This window comes from Hordeum vulgare, chromosome 6H (genome assembly GCF_904849725.1).
Source record: "Hordeum vulgare subsp. vulgare chromosome 6H, MorexV3_pseudomolecules_assembly, whole genome shotgun sequence".
NCBI lineage: Eukaryota > Viridiplantae > Streptophyta > Magnoliopsida > Poales > Poaceae > Hordeum > Hordeum vulgare.
Genome location: NC_058523.1, coordinates 16067411 through 16085267, shown reverse-complemented (window position 1 = coordinate 16085267; position 17857 = coordinate 16067411). Strand labels below are relative to the sequence as shown.

General features: G+C 43.2%; 1 non-coding gene across 1 annotated transcript; it reads left to right on the top strand.

The window, feature by feature from the left end:
- Positions 1-6616: 6616 nt before the first annotated feature.
- On the top strand, positions 6617-6847 carry LOC123406705. The gene has a single exon (XR_006612364.1). It is a non-coding gene; the product is annotated as a small nucleolar RNA U3 (small nucleolar RNA).
- Positions 6848-17857: the final 11010 nt, after the last annotated feature.

The following is a 17857-nucleotide window of genomic DNA, read 5'->3' as shown; positions in this document are numbered from 1 at the left end:
CGCGTACGCGCGTGTACAATGGAAGGCTTAGGGAGGTCTGCGGTGCCGAGAAACCAGCTATTATGATCTTAGTTATGTCCACGCAACAACAAAAGCAGTTATTTTCCATCGTCTGGCCGTTACGTGGACCTTGTATTCATTACGATCATAAATCAGGCGTGGGTTAATCCTATGGTGTATACCAAGGCGTATTCACAGAAGCTGGTACATGAATGGAAAATACAAGGAATAACCTACTCACGCCGCCCCCCTCAAGCTCACCATTCAGACTGCCCACAATAAAAATAACATAGATAATACTTTCTTCATCACAGTATATTGGATGTATCTTCAAAACGATAATTTTTCACAATTAAAAAGAAATAAGACGCATGACATTAATTAGTCTATTAATTGAGGTGTTTTGAAAACCGTCTCCACCAATGCATGCGAGGAAGTCGCTCGTTTAGTGGACGAGAGGTTACTAACGCGTCAATTTTGCGATTAATTAGGCGCTTTTACAGCTCGTCGGCTCGGTTTTTTCTATCAATAAAAAAACATCTAGGTCCGAGAGCCCTGTGAGATATGCTCAATATATTGTGATGGATGAAGTAACATAGATGTCATCTAAGTAAAATATATAATGTGACAACTAATTAATTATAAAAGAGAGAAATTAAATAACTTAGCCATTTACTCATACTATGATTACTCCCTTTGTCACTGTTTAAAAGGCATGCACGTATACCTAGATCGTCAATTTGACTTATAAAAAAATATATTGTTTAACATAATGCATACCAAGACAAAATAAGTCTATAAGCTAATAAATGAAAGGCTCAACGTTATTATTCATTGAGTCTATATGCATGTTACTACTCAGTAGTCAATGGTCATGAACAGCCGTCCATAACTAGTATCATCAAGAATTTTTATTGTGTATAACCATCACAACCTTCTCATAAACCACTGGTATTTGTGGTATTTGCATTCAAAGTGAGTCCACCTCACATCACCATTAGATAAATGCTGCACTCTCTGCAATATCCTGCACCACGACCGGGAGATAATCAGCAGTAGTTTTTTCTTCCGGGGACTATGCCCCAATTAACCTCTCTGGAGACTAGATTAATAGAGGGATTAACTCTTGCATAGTGAGTCCGTCACAACACCGACAATGTGTAAACGCTAATTAATCATCTTGCTTTTGTCCTAAGACTACTCACAATGAGGAGTAACAATATGCACTACCTTCAGAGTGGATAGTAACATAGGGATAGTAACATTAAGCCTTGCATTGATTTGCTTATAGACTCAACTTGTCTTGGTATGCATTATGTTACAACTAGTATGAGTAACTAGCTAAAAATAACTTAATTTCTCTCTCTTTTTATTAATTAGTTGTCACATTATATTTTTTGCTTATGTGGCATCTATGTTACGACTCCCTCCATTACGGTTTAGAATGCGTGCATGAAAATTCTCTGGAACCTACGTGGCTGAAAAATAATATTCACACTACGCATGTATACAGAAGTAGTACAATGAAATACTAATTAGCTACTTGGAATAAATGCAATACCCCTTAAACTTTGTTTATTATGAAAATACACGTAAACTTAACCGTACCTTCTAAACTGTTACCTATATTACTTCCATTATGGGTAGTCTAATTAAGGACCAGACTACTAATACATTCAACATGCTTTTATTTAGTTTTCCAATACATTCTTGAGCAGAAATATTTTTCACTAATTATTTTCCTCATTTTTGTTGTAATTAAGGATCAAACCACTAATACATTTGAAATTCTTTCATTTTGTTTTTTGAACCGAAACAATTTTGAGCCGAAATACTTGCACTAATTAATCGCCTCATTTTTGCTCTAATTAATAATCAGACGATAAGACATCTGAAATACACTCACTTTGTTTTTCGAACCAAGCCATTTTTAACCGAAATACTTGCAATTATTAATTGCCTCATTAATTCTCTAATTAAGGATCGAACGACTAATACATCCGAAATAATTTCACTTGTTTTTTGAACCGAGACATTTTTGAGCTGAAATACTTGCACCTATTAATCACCTTGTTTTGTTCTACTTTAGGATCGAATGACTAATACATCCGAAATATTTCACTTTATTTTTTAAACAAAATATTGTTATTGCTCTAATTAAGGTCCAGATGACTAATACACCGAAATACTTTTACTATTTTTTAAAATGAAATATTTTTGAGCCAACATACTTGTACTAATTAATCGTCTCGTTTGTCAGTCGTTTGATGCGGGTTCGTTCCTTGAATCCCGCAACAACAAAAAAAGACAGCGCGGCATCAAATGGCTTGTTAAATGACGACTTGAAGACGGAGACAGTGTGCAGCTTATGATTGACTGCACATTTATTTGTTTGACGTTGTACTGCCTGAATTGATACCGTATTTTTCTGTATGCAGATTTACATAAAGAATAAAAGAAAAGCATTGGAATAACGACTGACTTGATGACTCATCAGTCGCGTGGCCTGCCATTGGATCACGCATGATCAAGTGATCGAGGTTGCCTAGCGTGTTTATGCTGGAGTACTAGGTCAACTGATGGGCTCCATCCACGTGGGGAGCAACGTGCCTTCTTATTCGTATATAAGTTGAACAACGGACGAGGCTGCATATTGCTCAGTAAATCGGATTTTGCAGCAGTCTTTTAGGTGAACCGGTGGTCTTTAAATTTGAAATTCAAAATTTATGAAAATTCATATTTTTCTGTTTAAAAAATTCGGAAAAATAAATACAGAGACATGCGAGGGCGTAACACACATGTGTGTAAATTTTCAGAAAAAAATACGTTGAAAAAGACTTGTACAAAAAAGATAAATCTGAGGCTTTTTAACACCTGATACTATTCATCGTCCTAGGTCATGAATTTGTCTTTTTTGTGCAGATCATATTTCAAGGTATTTCATCCTAGAAATTTACACACATACACATAACATTCTTCTTTACTTGCATATTTCTTGCAGATTTTTTTGAAATGAAAAAAATGAATTTTCATTTTTTTCAAAAAATTCGAGCTTCATGGTGCTCGGCCTCCAAACATCCGTTCTCCAAAAATTGTGACCAAATCTTGTTCTAGCCAAAACATGCAACAGTTGTGATTTCCTGTTGTGTTGTTTTAGGGTACTAAGCCGGATTCTCTGTACAATTTTTCACTGTCATAACTCATATGTATTCTGTTTTTCAGGTATAATGACTAGAAGCACGCACACTCTGCAGAAGAATAATAGAGCCGAGCCCCTTGTTGACCGATCGATCGACGCCTGTTGTGCCAACGGTGCTCGGGAGCAACATGTACAGATAACAGATGCACATACTTGCTTCACATCCATTAGGCAAGGGTTCGACGAGCAACATTATTCCGTTGTTGATCAGGTTATTGACATTCGTCGTCGCCCTGCCTTCACGAACCTGGCGAGCTGAAGGTGGAAGGCAACTGACTCAGCCTGTTTCAGAGATGCTGTTAAATTATTCCTTACTGCCTTTTTCCTTTCTGAAATCTATTATTTCTTACTGCTAATCAGCGGATATTGACAAGTAGAAAACATATCTACCACCATTACTGCTCTCTATTGTGTATGCATGCATGGATTACAGTCGCAGCGGATATTAACCTTATGGACGGTTTAGTATACGAGAAATTAAGCTGCTGAATTAATGCGCAATCCTTTCGCATGAGAAGTTTGATGTCAGGTATATATTTCCTAACAGATAGTATCAAATATACTAATTCCTATTCTAAATTGACACGGATTCGTTTAGATACACATGATTCTACATACTAAAACACGTTCATGGGTGTCTAGATAAATGCGCCTTAATTAGGAAAGGAGGATACTGATACGCTTTGTTGGAAGCTAACATCCAATGGCATCTTTTCTATAAAGTCTATGTATTTAAGCCTCATCGATACAACAACTATTCCCAAGTCCAATTACATATGGAAAGTCAAAGTTTCCTTACGTATCAAAGTCTTCATGTGGTTTGTTTACAAGAAGGTCATTTTTACAAGTGATAATTTGGCAAAGAGAAATTGGGTGGGGGAGGGGGGGGGGATTAAACGTTGTTCCTTCTGTGAACATGATAAGACTAAGAAACAACTTTTTCTTCAATGTCCACTTGCTAAAATTCTTTGGCAAACAGTCCGTATAACTTTCAACATCATACTGCATTGATACGTTGTTCGGGACGTGGCTAAATGGGGTAGATATTTCTATGGCCAGCCATATTCGTATAAGAGTATGTGCATTACTTTGGGTTATATGGAATTGCAGGAATGATGTCACCTTTAACAGATTATCAAATGTTAATTTCTTGCGGGTACTTCACAGGGCGTCGGCGTTGATCCGTATATGGTCGTTACTCACACCTGCGGAAACCAGGGAGCCTTTGGTTACTGGGTCTATCCGACGGAAGATGGTAGCACGGGATATCTACAATCGGTTTGGATGACGGTCCAGTAATAGGATAGATGGTTAGGCATCTAGGTGTATTTTATAGCCGGTTGTGGCATTTTTATTATCCCTGTGTGGATGTCTTTGTTATTTTGGAGCTTGTTTCGAACCTATGGATGTTTATTTTCGATTGCTTAGATAAAGTGGCTGCATCGTTTTGATGGAGAGGCCGAAGGGAACCCTCCTTTTCTAATCCTTTTCTAAAAAAAAGGAAAGGAGGGAATGTCAGTTAATGGCTGATGAAATTCAACGATGAAAAACTCATCCCATGCACTATAAATAGACAAGGTTGCAGATCTTTTGGCTTACCACACCTCAGGTTATTCTATCCAAGCTTTCAGAAATGGCCCGCAAGATAGCACTGGTAGTCTTGTCTCTATCCGTGTTAGCATTCTTCCTCTGCCTTGGTAAGTAAATGGTCCATGTTTTGCGGTTGTACGAAAAGTTATACTATGTATATACTACATGGATTTTTAGTTCTAATGTGATGGTTTTGTAATTTACATCAGGTGCTGCGGAAGCTGATCCACCGTGCAAGTTGAAGATTAATCCTTAGTCCTTACTATCATGGTGGGTGCAAGACAGATTATGAGAACGATAAATGTCGAATTGCTTGTACCAGATTTGATGCACCAAAGTACAGGGATGGTGCCTGCGCAAATGAACTATGCTTCTGCTCTACCTGTTAATGATCATCGGACTCTTCCACCGCTGGGGAAGCCATGAAGATACATCACCATCATGGAAAGATTAGAGCTCCTAGGAAGTTTTTTTGTGATGTATCAGAATAAATTGAAAATGCATCTGACTGTGCTTTAGCAAGTATCTGTTTCTGAGGAGTTATGACGAAGAGTTTCCAATTGATTCAAAAATTTCGCCTAATATCTTGTAGGCACCACCTAAGAGGTCTCTGGTTCGAATGTTCGTTCATTCACTTATTTGAATTCAAAATTCAATTATAAAATTGTTCGAAATATTCTCGATATTTTTTGGTAACCGTGTTAACCACTTTTACCAGTTCCCCTCGGTAAAAATGCCTCATTCGGTAACCAAAGCCTTGCCGTTCACAATGCCTGAGAAGTCCGTCTTCCAAAGTACCTTATGTCTGCATTATGCACCCATTTGTACCACACGAAAATCACCGTACCTATTCTAATTGTCTGTACCATCTTTTCCACTCTAAATGTATTCTGTTTTTCAGGTTAATTAAACAAGAAGCACAATTTGCAGAAGAAGAATAGAGCCCCTTGTCGATAGATCGACGCTAGTTGTATCAGTGGTGTTGGTTAGCCACCATTAAATAAAGATGCACAAACTTGCTTTCTGTTCATTAGGCAAAGGCTTTGACGATATTTAGCCCTCGATCAGGCTGTCGGCGTTCATCATTGCTTGACGAACCAGGCTAACGGTAGGTGCTAGCTTCCTTAATGACAGTGCTGCCAGCCTGCGTAGACGCGACGAGCTGATCCTGTTTTTCAGAGACATGGTGAGAAATTAAGATGTATTCGTCCTTGCTGCTGGTCCTGTTTTGGTACTGCCCCTGCCCGTCTTGGCTTCTTTTCTTCCCGTTGAAACCATGTTCCAAAGTGGGTTTCAGTTTGAAACCATATTCACGCTGGCAGTTTTTGCATGCCCGGGTGCCTTGGATTGCCATGCTCCATGTAGGGGACGACGTGAGTGTCGCCGAATGGAAGTTGTAGAAATATCTTCCAAGTGTAGTACTTTTGAACAGCTGGGAGAGCAAAGGATGTGAATGCAACAAATGTAGTTCACCAAACTACTGTATGTTCTGTCTGTCATGTTTCAGAGTTACAACAAGCCTGTTTTTCGCTCAGTTTTGTGCTTCATTTATGTTTTCCATTTCTCTAAAACCTGGCAGTGTGTCTGCTACTTTTGTGATGGTCGACTGTAATTTCATTAGGCATGAACGCTAAAGACAACAAAAATACAAGGTGTCATAAATAAAAGGTAGAGTAAACATTGTTCAAAATGAGTATGTATTAAAAGTAGCTCAAAATGAGCAAGCGTAGCACTGCATGTGTGCACGTCTGCTTTCTAATTAGTCCCACCTCGCTTGTTTAGCCAACTCTTAACCAGTTTATAAGGCGAAGCGCGGCTTAGTGCAGCACGACCTTACTTGAACAGGATCTGTTCTATAGGCTTGTACCGCTGCATCCTATACCAATAAGGAGGCAAGCACTTTAGTTTGGTTGATGCAATCTCACCTCTAGGCCAGAGCGTGATTAACGGCATTGATGCACCTGATGGGTGTCATCTGATGGCTGTAGAGGATCGTTCCTGTCTGTGAGCCTCTGGCTCACACTAGTGCAGGGTGGCCCAGAGGTTGTCTGACAGACTACAAAATTCCTTTTTTTTTCCTTTTGCAATTCCTCTGCATCCAAGCGCGAAACAAACCACACATTCAGTGTTCGAGTGCGACCACAAGTAATTTCACTACTGAACTGGGAGACAAAATTGACCAAGATGGGTGACAAACATAAATAGACTGGTTTCCGCAGGAGTCGTCTTCGTATATAGGAGCTGAATACATATTTCACCACACACAAATTATTTTACATAGATATGTGTTGCATGAAGCTACTAACCCAAACTCTGAATATGTGGTTACTTGTGTTCTGGTTAAGAGTAATCGATTGCTTACTTCAGAGTTTGAAACATTATCCAAAAATCCATGCCCCAGATTATTGCTAGAGCTGGGTAGTAGGACCAACAGGAGCTACCAAACTGTCTGAAAAGAAGTCATTCATTGCTTCTTATGTCTGAAGTTCTTCGGCTGCAACATCATGGCTCTTCAATACTCCTTTGAGAAAACTGCAAGCATGTAAAATGAGAAAAAAGTTCCCAGTAGTGTGGCTACTTTTTTATGGCAATCCAACTGCGGAATTCAGAGCAAGGCTCCCTTTTTGCTTGTGGAAGGCTTATTGATTGCTTGCTTAAGACTTTGAAACAATATCATAAAAATCATATCCAAGATTAATGCAAGGTATAACTAGAAGTACACGTTTCATATCCAAGGCTGGCAGATAGCTTGCATCTCCTGCCATTCTTTGATAGTCTGATTGTACCACTGTCGGTCGGGATTCTGAGTTATAAGGTTGGTTCCACATGTTCGATTACTCAAATCGACAACCAAAGGATTCTACATTTTATAGAGTAATTATGTATTCAGTTAAGTAGCAAGAGGATTGACAACATGAGCAAGAAACAATATGGCTCTTGTCATGTCCTCAACCACGGCAAACATGAAGGGCCGATCCGCCACAAAATCCACCAAATGCGGTGGTTCCCTTTTCTCAAATGTACTAGCAGCATCTATGAGTAATGCCGTGGCAGCAGCGGCCACGGTGCATTGGTCGTCTACCTCGATGGTGGCCTTATGGTACAGTTTGGTAATGGAGAGTCGCCCATGCTCATCTTCGCCCCTCACCATGCGTGAGAAGTCGCCGCCTGAGGAAGCCGTGGTGACGAGGAGAGGAGAGTAGGCAACGGCGAGAAGGAGCCCGCGGCAAGGAGAGGAGCTTAGGCAAGCCAATAAAAGATTCATATTATACATGGTTGAGTTACGGTCACTCAACAATTTATTACAAACACGCCAATATTTATTATAGAGGCGGACATCTGATGTTGGACATAGTGGTGGTACTACTAACTTAGCAGTATGGCGGTAGTGGATATGTCACAATGGAGTGGATGACATGACTTTTATATATTACAGCAAGTCAAGCGTGAAGGTGAGGCTCGACAAATTTATTAATAGATCTACCGCAGTTCTTTGTTAAATAACGAGATCCAAGCAATGCCTATAGGGGTCGACGACGCAGTATATAGATGCTCGAAGAGCTCCGATGCTGCCCTAAGATCAAACGAAACCTAGCCATGGTTCCATCCATGGATGGGGACGCGGCCGCCGTCCCACCCCCGCCCTTGTTTCGGCATCAACGGCGTCGGGTCCTCACCAACAGCAGCTGAGGAGATCGGCGGGGGCAACTCGCGTGCGTGGTGAGGAGCAGGGAGATGCGATCCCGAGGAGAGTGTCCGAGCCAAGGCGAGCGGAGCAGACGCCATGAAGGGCGTGTTGGGGAACGTCGCATGGGAAACAAAAATTTTCCTACGCGCACGAAGACCTATCATGGTGATGTCCATCTACGAGAGGGGATGAGTGATCTACGTACCCTTGTAGATCGTACAGCAGAAGCGTTAGAGAACGCGGTTGATGTAGTGGAACGTCCTCACGTCCCTCGATCCGCCCCGCGAACAATCCCGCGATCAGTCCCACGATCTAGTACCGAACGGACGGCACCTCCGCGTTCAGCACACGTACAGCTCGACGATGATCTCGGCCTTCTTGATCCAGCAAGAGAGACGGAGAGGTAGAAGAGTTCTCCGGCAGCGTGACGGCGCTCCGGAGGTTGGTGATGATCTCGTCTCAGCAGGGCTCCGCCCGAGCTCCGCAGAAACGCGATCTAGAGGAAAAACTATGGAGGTATGTGGTCGGGCTGCCGTGGAAAAAGTTGTCTCAAATCAGCCCTAATACCTTAGTATATATAGGAGGGAGGGGGAGGGAAGAGGCAGCCTCAAACCCTCAAGGTTTGGCCGAAATTGGAGGTGGAGGAGTCCTACTCCAATCCTACTTGGAGTAGGATTCCACCTTCCCACTTGGAAACTCTTTCCACCTTGTGTTTTTTCCTTCTCAAACCTTATGGGCCTTAGTGGGAACTTATTCCAGCCCACTAGGGGCTGGTTTATCTCTTCCCATAGCCCATGAGACCCCTTGGGGCGTGACACCCCTCCCGATGGTCCCCGGCACCCCTCCCGGCACTCCCGGTACACTACCGATGAGCCCGAAACTTTTCCGGTAATGCACGAAAACCTTCCGGTAACCAAATGGGGTCATCCTATATATCAATCTTCGTTTCCGGACCATTCCGGAAACCCTCGTGACGTCCGTGATCTCATCCGGGACTCCGAACAACATTCGGTAACCAACCATATAACTCAAATACGCATAAAACAACGTCGAACCTTAAGTGTGCAGACCCTGCGGGTTCGAGAACTATGTAGACATGACCCGAGAGACTCCTCGGTCAATATCCAATAGCGGGACCTGGATGCCCATATTGGATCCTACATATTCTACGAAGATCTTATCGTTTGAACCTCAGTGCCAAGGATTCGTATAATCCCGTATGTCATTCCTTTTGTCCTTCGGTATGTTACTTGCCCGAGATTCGATCGTCAGTATCCGCATACCTATTTCAATCTCGTTTACCGGCAAGTCTCTTTACTCGTTCCGTAATACAAGATCCCGCAACTTACACTAAGTTACATTGCTTGCAAGGCTTGTGTGTGATGTTGTATTACCGAGTGGGCCCCGAGATACCTCTCCGTCACACGGAGTGACAAATCCCAGTCTTGATCCATACTAACTCAACTAACACCTTCGGAGATACCTGTAGAGCATCTTTATAGTCACCCAGTTACGTTGCGACGTTTGATACACACAAAGCATTCCTCCGGTGTCAGTGAGTTATATGATCTCATGGTCATAGGAATAAATACTTGACACGCAGAAAACAGTAGCAACAAAATGACACGATCAACATGCTACGTCTATTAGTTTGGGTCTAGTCCATCACGTGATTCTCCCAATGACGTGATCCAGTTATCAAGCAACAACACCTTGTTCATAATCAGAAGACACTGACTATCATCGATCAACTGGCTAGCCAACTAGAGGCATGCTAGGGATGGTGTTTTGTCTATGTATCCACACATGTAAATGAGTCTTCATTCAATACAATTATAGCATGGATAATAAACTATTATCTTGGTACAGGAATTATAATAATAACTATACATTTATTATTGCCTCTAGGGCATAATTCCAACAGTCTCCCACTTGCACTAGAGTCAATAATCTAGCCCTCACATCACCATGTGAATTACATTGTAATAAATCTAACACCCATACAGTTCTGGTGTCGATCATGTTTTGCCCGTGGAAGAGGTTTAGTCAGCGGGTCTGCTACATTCAGATCCGTGTGCACCTTGCATATATTTACGTCCTCCTCCTCGACGTAGTCGCGGATGAGGTTGAAGCGTCGTTTGATGTGTCTGGTCTTCTTGTGAAACCTTGGTTCCTTTGCTAAGGCAATGGCACCAGTGTTGTCACAGAACAAGGTTATTGGATCCAGTGCACTTGGCACCACTCCAAGATCCGTCATGAACTGCTTCATCCAGACACCTTCCTTAGCCGCCTCCGAGGCAGCCATGTACTCTGCTTCACATGTAGAATCTGCTACGATGCTTTGCTTGGAACTGCACCAGCTTACTGCACCCCCATTAAGAATAAATATGTATCCGGTTTGTGACTTAGAGTCGTCCGGATCTGTGTCAAAGCTTGCATCGACGTAACCTTTTACGGCGAGCTCTTCGTCACCTCCATACACGAGAAACATCTCCTTAGTCCTTTTCAGGTACTTCAGGATATTCTTGACCGCCGTCCAGTGATCCACTCCTGGATTACTCTGGAACCTGCCTGCCATACTTATGGCCAGGCTAACATCCGGTCTAGTGCACAGCATCGCATACATGATAGAACCTATGGCTGAAGCATAGGGGACGGAGCGCATATGCTCTCTATCTTCATCAGTTGCTGGGCACTGAGTCTTACTCAATCTCGTACCTTGTAACACCGGCAAGAACCCTTTCTTGGACTGTTCCATTTTGAACCTCTTCAAAACTTTATCAAGGTATGTGCTTTGTGAAAGTCCTATCAGGCGTTTTGATCTATCCCTATAGATCTTAATGCCTAGAATGTAAGCACCTTCTCCTAGGTCCTTCATAGAGAAACTTTTATTCAAGTAACCTTTTATGCTCTCCAAAAGTTCTACGTTGTTTCCAATCAGTAATATGTCATCCACATATAATATTAGAAACGCCACAGAGCTCCCACTCACTTTCTTGTAAATACAAGATTCTCCAACCACTTGTATAAACCCAAATGCTTTGATCACCTCATCAAAGCGTTTGTTCCAACTCCGAGATGCTTGCACCAGTCCATAAATGGATCGCTGGAGTTTGCACACTTTGTCAGCATTTTTAGGATCGACAAAACCTTCGGGTTGCATCATATACAACTCTTCCTTAAGGAAACCGTTAAGGAACGCCGTTTTGACATCCATCTGCCAGATTTCATAATCGAAAAATGCAGCTATTGCTAACATGATTCTGACGGACTTAAGCATCGCTACAGGAGAGAAAGTCTCATCGTAGTCAATTCCTGGAACTTGTGAAAAACCCTTTGCCACAAGTCGAGCTTTATAAACGGTCACATTACCGTCAGCGTCCGTCTTCTTCTTAAAGATCCATTTGTTCTGAATAGCCTTGCGGCCCTCAGGCAGTATCTCCAAAGTCCATACTTTGTTCTCATACATGGATCCTATCTCGGATTTCATGGCTTCTAGCCATTTGTTGGAATCTGGGCCCACCATCGCTTCTTCATAATTTGCAGGTTCATTGTTGTCTAACAACATGATTGATAAGACGGGATTACCGTACCACTCTGGAGCAGCGCGTGATCTCGTCGACCTGCGTGGTTCAACAGAAACTTGAACTGGAGTTTCATGATCATCATCATTAACTTCCTCCTCAACCGGCGTCGCAATGACAGAGGTTTCCCCTTGCCCTGCGCCACCATCCAGAGGGATGAGAGGTTCGACAACCTCGTCAAGTTCTATCTTCCTCCCACTCAATTCTCTCGAGAGAAACTCCTTCTCGAGAAAAGTTCCGTTCTTAGCAACAAACACTTTGCCCTCGGATTTGAGATAGAAGGTGTACCCAACTGTCTCTTTTGGGTAACCTATGAAGACGCACTTTTCCGCTTTGGGTTCCAGCTTTTCAGGCTGAAGCTTTTTGACATAAGCATCACATCCCCAAACTTTAAGAAACGACAACTTTGGCCTTTTGCCATACCACAGTTCGTATGGTGTCGTCTCAACGGATCTCGATGATGCCCTATTTAAAGTGAATGCAGCTGTTTCTAATGCATAACCCCAAAATGATAACGGCAAATCAGTAAGAGACATCATAGATCGCACCATTTCTAATAAAGTACGATTACGACGTTCGGACACACCATTACGCTGTGGTGTTCCGGGCGGTGTTAACTGCGAAACAATTCCACATTGTCTTAAGTGAGTACCAAACTCGAAACTCAGATATTCACCCCCACGATCAGACCGTAGGAACTTGATCTTCTTGTTACGATGATTTTCCACTTCACTCTGAAATTGCTTGAACTTTTCAAATGTTTCAGACTTGTGCTTCATCAAGTAGACATAACCATATCTACTTAGATCGTCAGTGAAGGTGAGAAAATAACGATATCCGCCGCGTGCCTCCACGCTCATTGGACCACACACATCGGTATGTATGATTTCCAACAAGTCACTTGCACGCTCCATTGTTCCGGAGAACGGAGTCTTAGTCATCTTGCCCATGAGGCATGGTTCGCACGTGTCAAGTGAATCAAAGTCAAGTGACTCCAAAAGTCCATCAGCATGGAGTTTCTTCATGCGCTTTACACCAATATGACCCAAGCGGCAGTGCCACAAAAATATGGCGCTATCATTGTTTACTCTAACTCTTTTGGTCTCAATGTTATGTATATGCGTATCTCTATCAAGATTCAATATGAACAATCCTCTCACATTCGGTGCATGACCATAAAAGATGTTACTCATAGTAATAGAACAACCATTATTCTCAGACTTAAAAGAGTAACCGTCTCGCAATAAACAAGATCCAGATATAATGTTCATGCTCAACGCAGGCACTAAATAACAATGATTTAAGTTCATCACTAATCCCGATGGTAGATGAAGTGACACTGTGCCGACGGCGATTGCATCAACCTTGGAACCGTTTCCTACGCGCATCGTCACTTCGTCTTTCGCCAGCCTTCGTCTATTTCGCAGTTCCTGCTTCGAGTTGCAAATGTGAGCAACAGAACCGGTATCGAATACCCAGGCACTACTACGAGAGCTGGTTAAGTACACATCAATAACATGTATATCAAATATACCTGATTTTTCTTTGCCCGCCTTCTTATCTGCCAGATACTTGGGGCAATTGCGCTTCCAGTGACCCATACCCTTGCAATAGAAGCACTCTGTTTCAGGCTTAGGTCCAGCCTTGGGTTTCTTCGGCGGATTGGCAACAGGCTTGCCGCTCTTCTTCGAATTGCCCTTCTTGCCTTTGCCGTTTCTCTTGAAACCAGTGGTCTTGCTCACCATCAACACTTGATGTTCTTTACGGAGTTCAGACTCTGCGACTTTCAGCATCGCAAACAACTCGCCGGGAGACTTGTTCATCCCTTGCATGTTGTAGTTCAACACAAAGCCTTTATAGCTTGGTGGCAGTGATTGAAGGATTCTGTCAGTGATAGCTTTTTGCGGGAGTTCAATCCCCAGTTCAGCTAGACGGTTTGAGTACCCAGACATTTTGAGCACATGTTCACTGACAGACGAGTTTTCCTCCATCTTGCAAGCATAGAATTTATCGGAGGTCTCATACCTCTCGATCCGGGCGTTCTTCTGAAAGATGAACTTCAACTCCTGGAACATCTCAAATGCTCCATGACGCTCAAAGCGACGTTGAAGTCCCGGTTCTAAGCCATACAAGACTGCACATTGAACTATTGAGTAGTCCTCCTTACGCGCTAACCAAGCGTTCTTAACATCCTGATCAGCCGTAGCGGGTGGTTCATCTCCTAGCGCAGCATTAAGGACATAATCCTTCTTTCCAGCTTGTAAGATTAGCTTAAGATTACGAGCCCAGTCTACAAAGTTGCTTCCATCATCTTTCAACTTAGCTTTCTCTAGGAACGTATTAAAATTGAGGATGACACTTGCGTGAGCCATGATATACAACACAAATATATTCAAAGTGGACTTAGACTATGTTCAAGATAATTAGAGTTCAACTTAATCAAATTAGATGCTAAACTCCCACTCAAAAAGTACATCTCTCTAGTCATTTGAGTGGTTCATGATCCACCTACACTATCCCAAGTCCGATCATCACGTGAGTCGGGAGTAGTTTCAGTGGTAAGCATCCCTATGCTAATGATATCATCTATATGATTCATGATCGACCTTTCGGTCTCATGTGTTCCGAGGCCATGTCTGCACATGCTAGGCTCGTCAAGCTTAACCCGAGTGTTCCGCGTGCGCAACTGTTTTGCACCCGTTGTATGTGAACGTTGAGTCTATCACACCCGATCATCACGTGGTGTCTCGAAACGACGAACTGTAGCAACGGTGCACAGTCGGGGAGAACACAATTTCGTCTTGAAATTTTAGTGAGAAATCACCTCATAATGCTACCGTCGTTCTAAGCAAAATAAGGTGCATAAAAGGATTAACATCACATGCAATTCATAAGTGACATGATATGGCCATCATCACGTGCTTCTTGATCTCCATCACCAAAGCACCGGCACGATCTTCTTGTCACCGGCGCCACACCATGATCATCCATCAACGTGTCGCCATCGGGGTTGTCGTGCTACTTATGCTATCACTACTAAAGCTACATCCTAGCAAAATAGTAAACGCATCTGCAAGCACATATGTTAGTATAAAGACAACCCTATGGCTCCTGCCGGTTGCCGTACCATCGACGTGCAAGTCGATATTTCTATTACAACATGATCATCTCATACATCCAATATATCACATCACATCATTGGCCATATCACATCACAATCATACCCTGCAAAAACAAGTTAGACGTCCTCTAATTTTGTTGTTGCAAGTTTTACGTGGTGACCAAGGGTATCTAGTAGGATCGCATCTTACTTACGCAAACACCACAACGGAGATGTATGAGTTGCTATTTAACCTCATCCAAGGACCTCCTCGGTCAAATCCGATTCAACTAAAGTTGGAGAAACCGTCACTTGCCAGTCATCTTTGAGCAAAGGGGGTTACTCGTAACGATGAAACCAGTCTCTCGTAAGCGTACGAGTAATGTCGGTCCAAGCCGCTTCAATCCAACAATGCCGCGGAATCAAGAAAAGACTAAGGAGGGCAGCAAAACGCACATCACCGCCCACAAAACCTTTTGTGTTCTACTCGAGAAGACATCTACGCATGAACCTAGCTCATGATGCCACTGTTGGGGAACGTCGCATGGGAAACAAAAATTTTCCTACGCGCACGAAGACCTATCATGGTGATGTCCATCTACGAGAGGGGATGAGTGATCTACGTACCCTTGTAGATCGTACAGCAGAAGCGTTAGAGAACGCGGTTGATGTAGTGGAACGTCCTCACGTCCCTCGATCCGCCCCGCGAACAATCCCGCGATCAGTCCCACGATCTAGTACCGAACGGACGGCACCTCCGCGTTCAGCACACGTACAGCTCGACGATGATCTCGGCCTTCTTGATCCAGCAAGAGAGACGGAGAGGTAGAAGAGTTCTCCGGCAGCGTGACGGCGCTCCGGAGGTTGGTGATGATCTCGTCTCAGCAGGGCTCCGCCCGAGCTCCGCAGAAACGCGATCTAGAGGAAAAACTATGGAGGTATGTGGTCGGGCTGCCGTGGAAAAAGTTGTCTCAAATCAGCCCTAATACCTTAGTATATATAGGAGGGAGGGGGAGGGAAGAGGCAGCCTCAAACCCTCAAGGTTTGGCCGAAATTGGAGGTGGAGGAGTCCTACTCCAATCCTACTTGGAGTAGGATTCCACCTTCCCACTTGGAAACTCTTTCCACCTTGTGTTTTTTCCTTCTCAAACCTTATGGGCCTTAGTGGGAACTTATTCCAGCCCACTAGGGGCTGGTTTATCTCTTCCCATAGCCCATGAGACCCCTTGGGGCGTGACACCCCTCCCGATGGTCCCCGGCACCCCTCCCGGCACTCCCGGTACACTACCGATGAGCCCGAAACTTTTCCGGTAATGCACGAAAACCTTCCGGTAACCAAATGGGGTCATCCTATATATCAATCTTCGTTTCCGGACCATTCCGGAAACCCTCGTGACGTCCGTGATCTCATCCGGGACTCCGAACAACATTCGGTAACCAACCATATAACTCAAATACGCATAAAACAACGTCGAACCTTAAGTGTGCAGACCCTGCGGGTTCGAGAACTATGTAGACATGACCCGAGAGACTCCTCGGTCAATATCCAATAGCGGGACCTGGATGCCCATATTGGATCCTACATATTCTACGAAGATCTTATCGTTTGAACCTCAGTGCCAAGGATTCGTATAATCCCGTATGTCATTCCTTTTGTCCTTCGGTATGTTACTTGCCCGAGATTCGATCGTCAGTATCCGCATACCTATTTCAATCTCGTTTACCGGCAAGTCTCTTTACTCGTTCCGTAATACAAGATCCCGCAACTTACACTAAGTTACATTGCTTGCAAGGCTTGTGTGTGATGTTGTATTACCGAGTGGGCCCCGAGATACCTCTCCGTCACACGGAGTGACAAATCCCAGTCTTGATCCATACTAACTCAACTAACACCTTCGGAGATACCTGTAGAGCATCTTTATAGTCACCCAGTTACGTTGCGACGTTTGATACACACAAAGCATTCCTCCGGTGTCAGTGAGTTATATGATCTCATGGTCATAGGAATAAATACTTGACACGCAGAAAACAGTAGCAACAAAATGACACGATCAACATGCTACGTCTATTAGTTTGGGTCTAGTCCATCACGTGATTCTCCCAATGACGTGATCCAGTTATCAAGCAACAACACCTTGTTCATAATCAGAAGACACTGACTATCATCGATCAACTGGCTAGCCAACTAGAGGCATGCTAGGGATGGTGTTTTGTCTATGTATCCACACATGTAAATGAGTCTTCATTCAATACAATTATAGCATGGATAATAAACTATTATCTTGATACAGGAATTATAATAATAACTATACATTTATTATTGCCTCTAGGGCATAATTCCAACAGGGCGACGCCGTCACGAGGGTGGAAGGAGGCGGGGCAATGGCGGAGGCCGACGCGGCGGCGGCAGAGGAGGCGGAAGCGCGGCGCTGATCGAACGCGACGTCTGATACCATGTAAAACAAGATAGGTTTGAAACAATGTTCGATACCCTAACTGGGTACGACTGTCATATATTTATATAAGGGAATGTACATGATACAGTCATATTACAACACGTATATGCACAATAGTAGCACCGGAATAGTGGTCAGTCTAGCCAGAGGTGAGTAAGTGATAGTAGCACCGGAATAGTGGTCAGTCTAGCCAGAGGTGAGTAAGTATCAAAGAAGTCTTCACCTCCTTTCTACGTATAA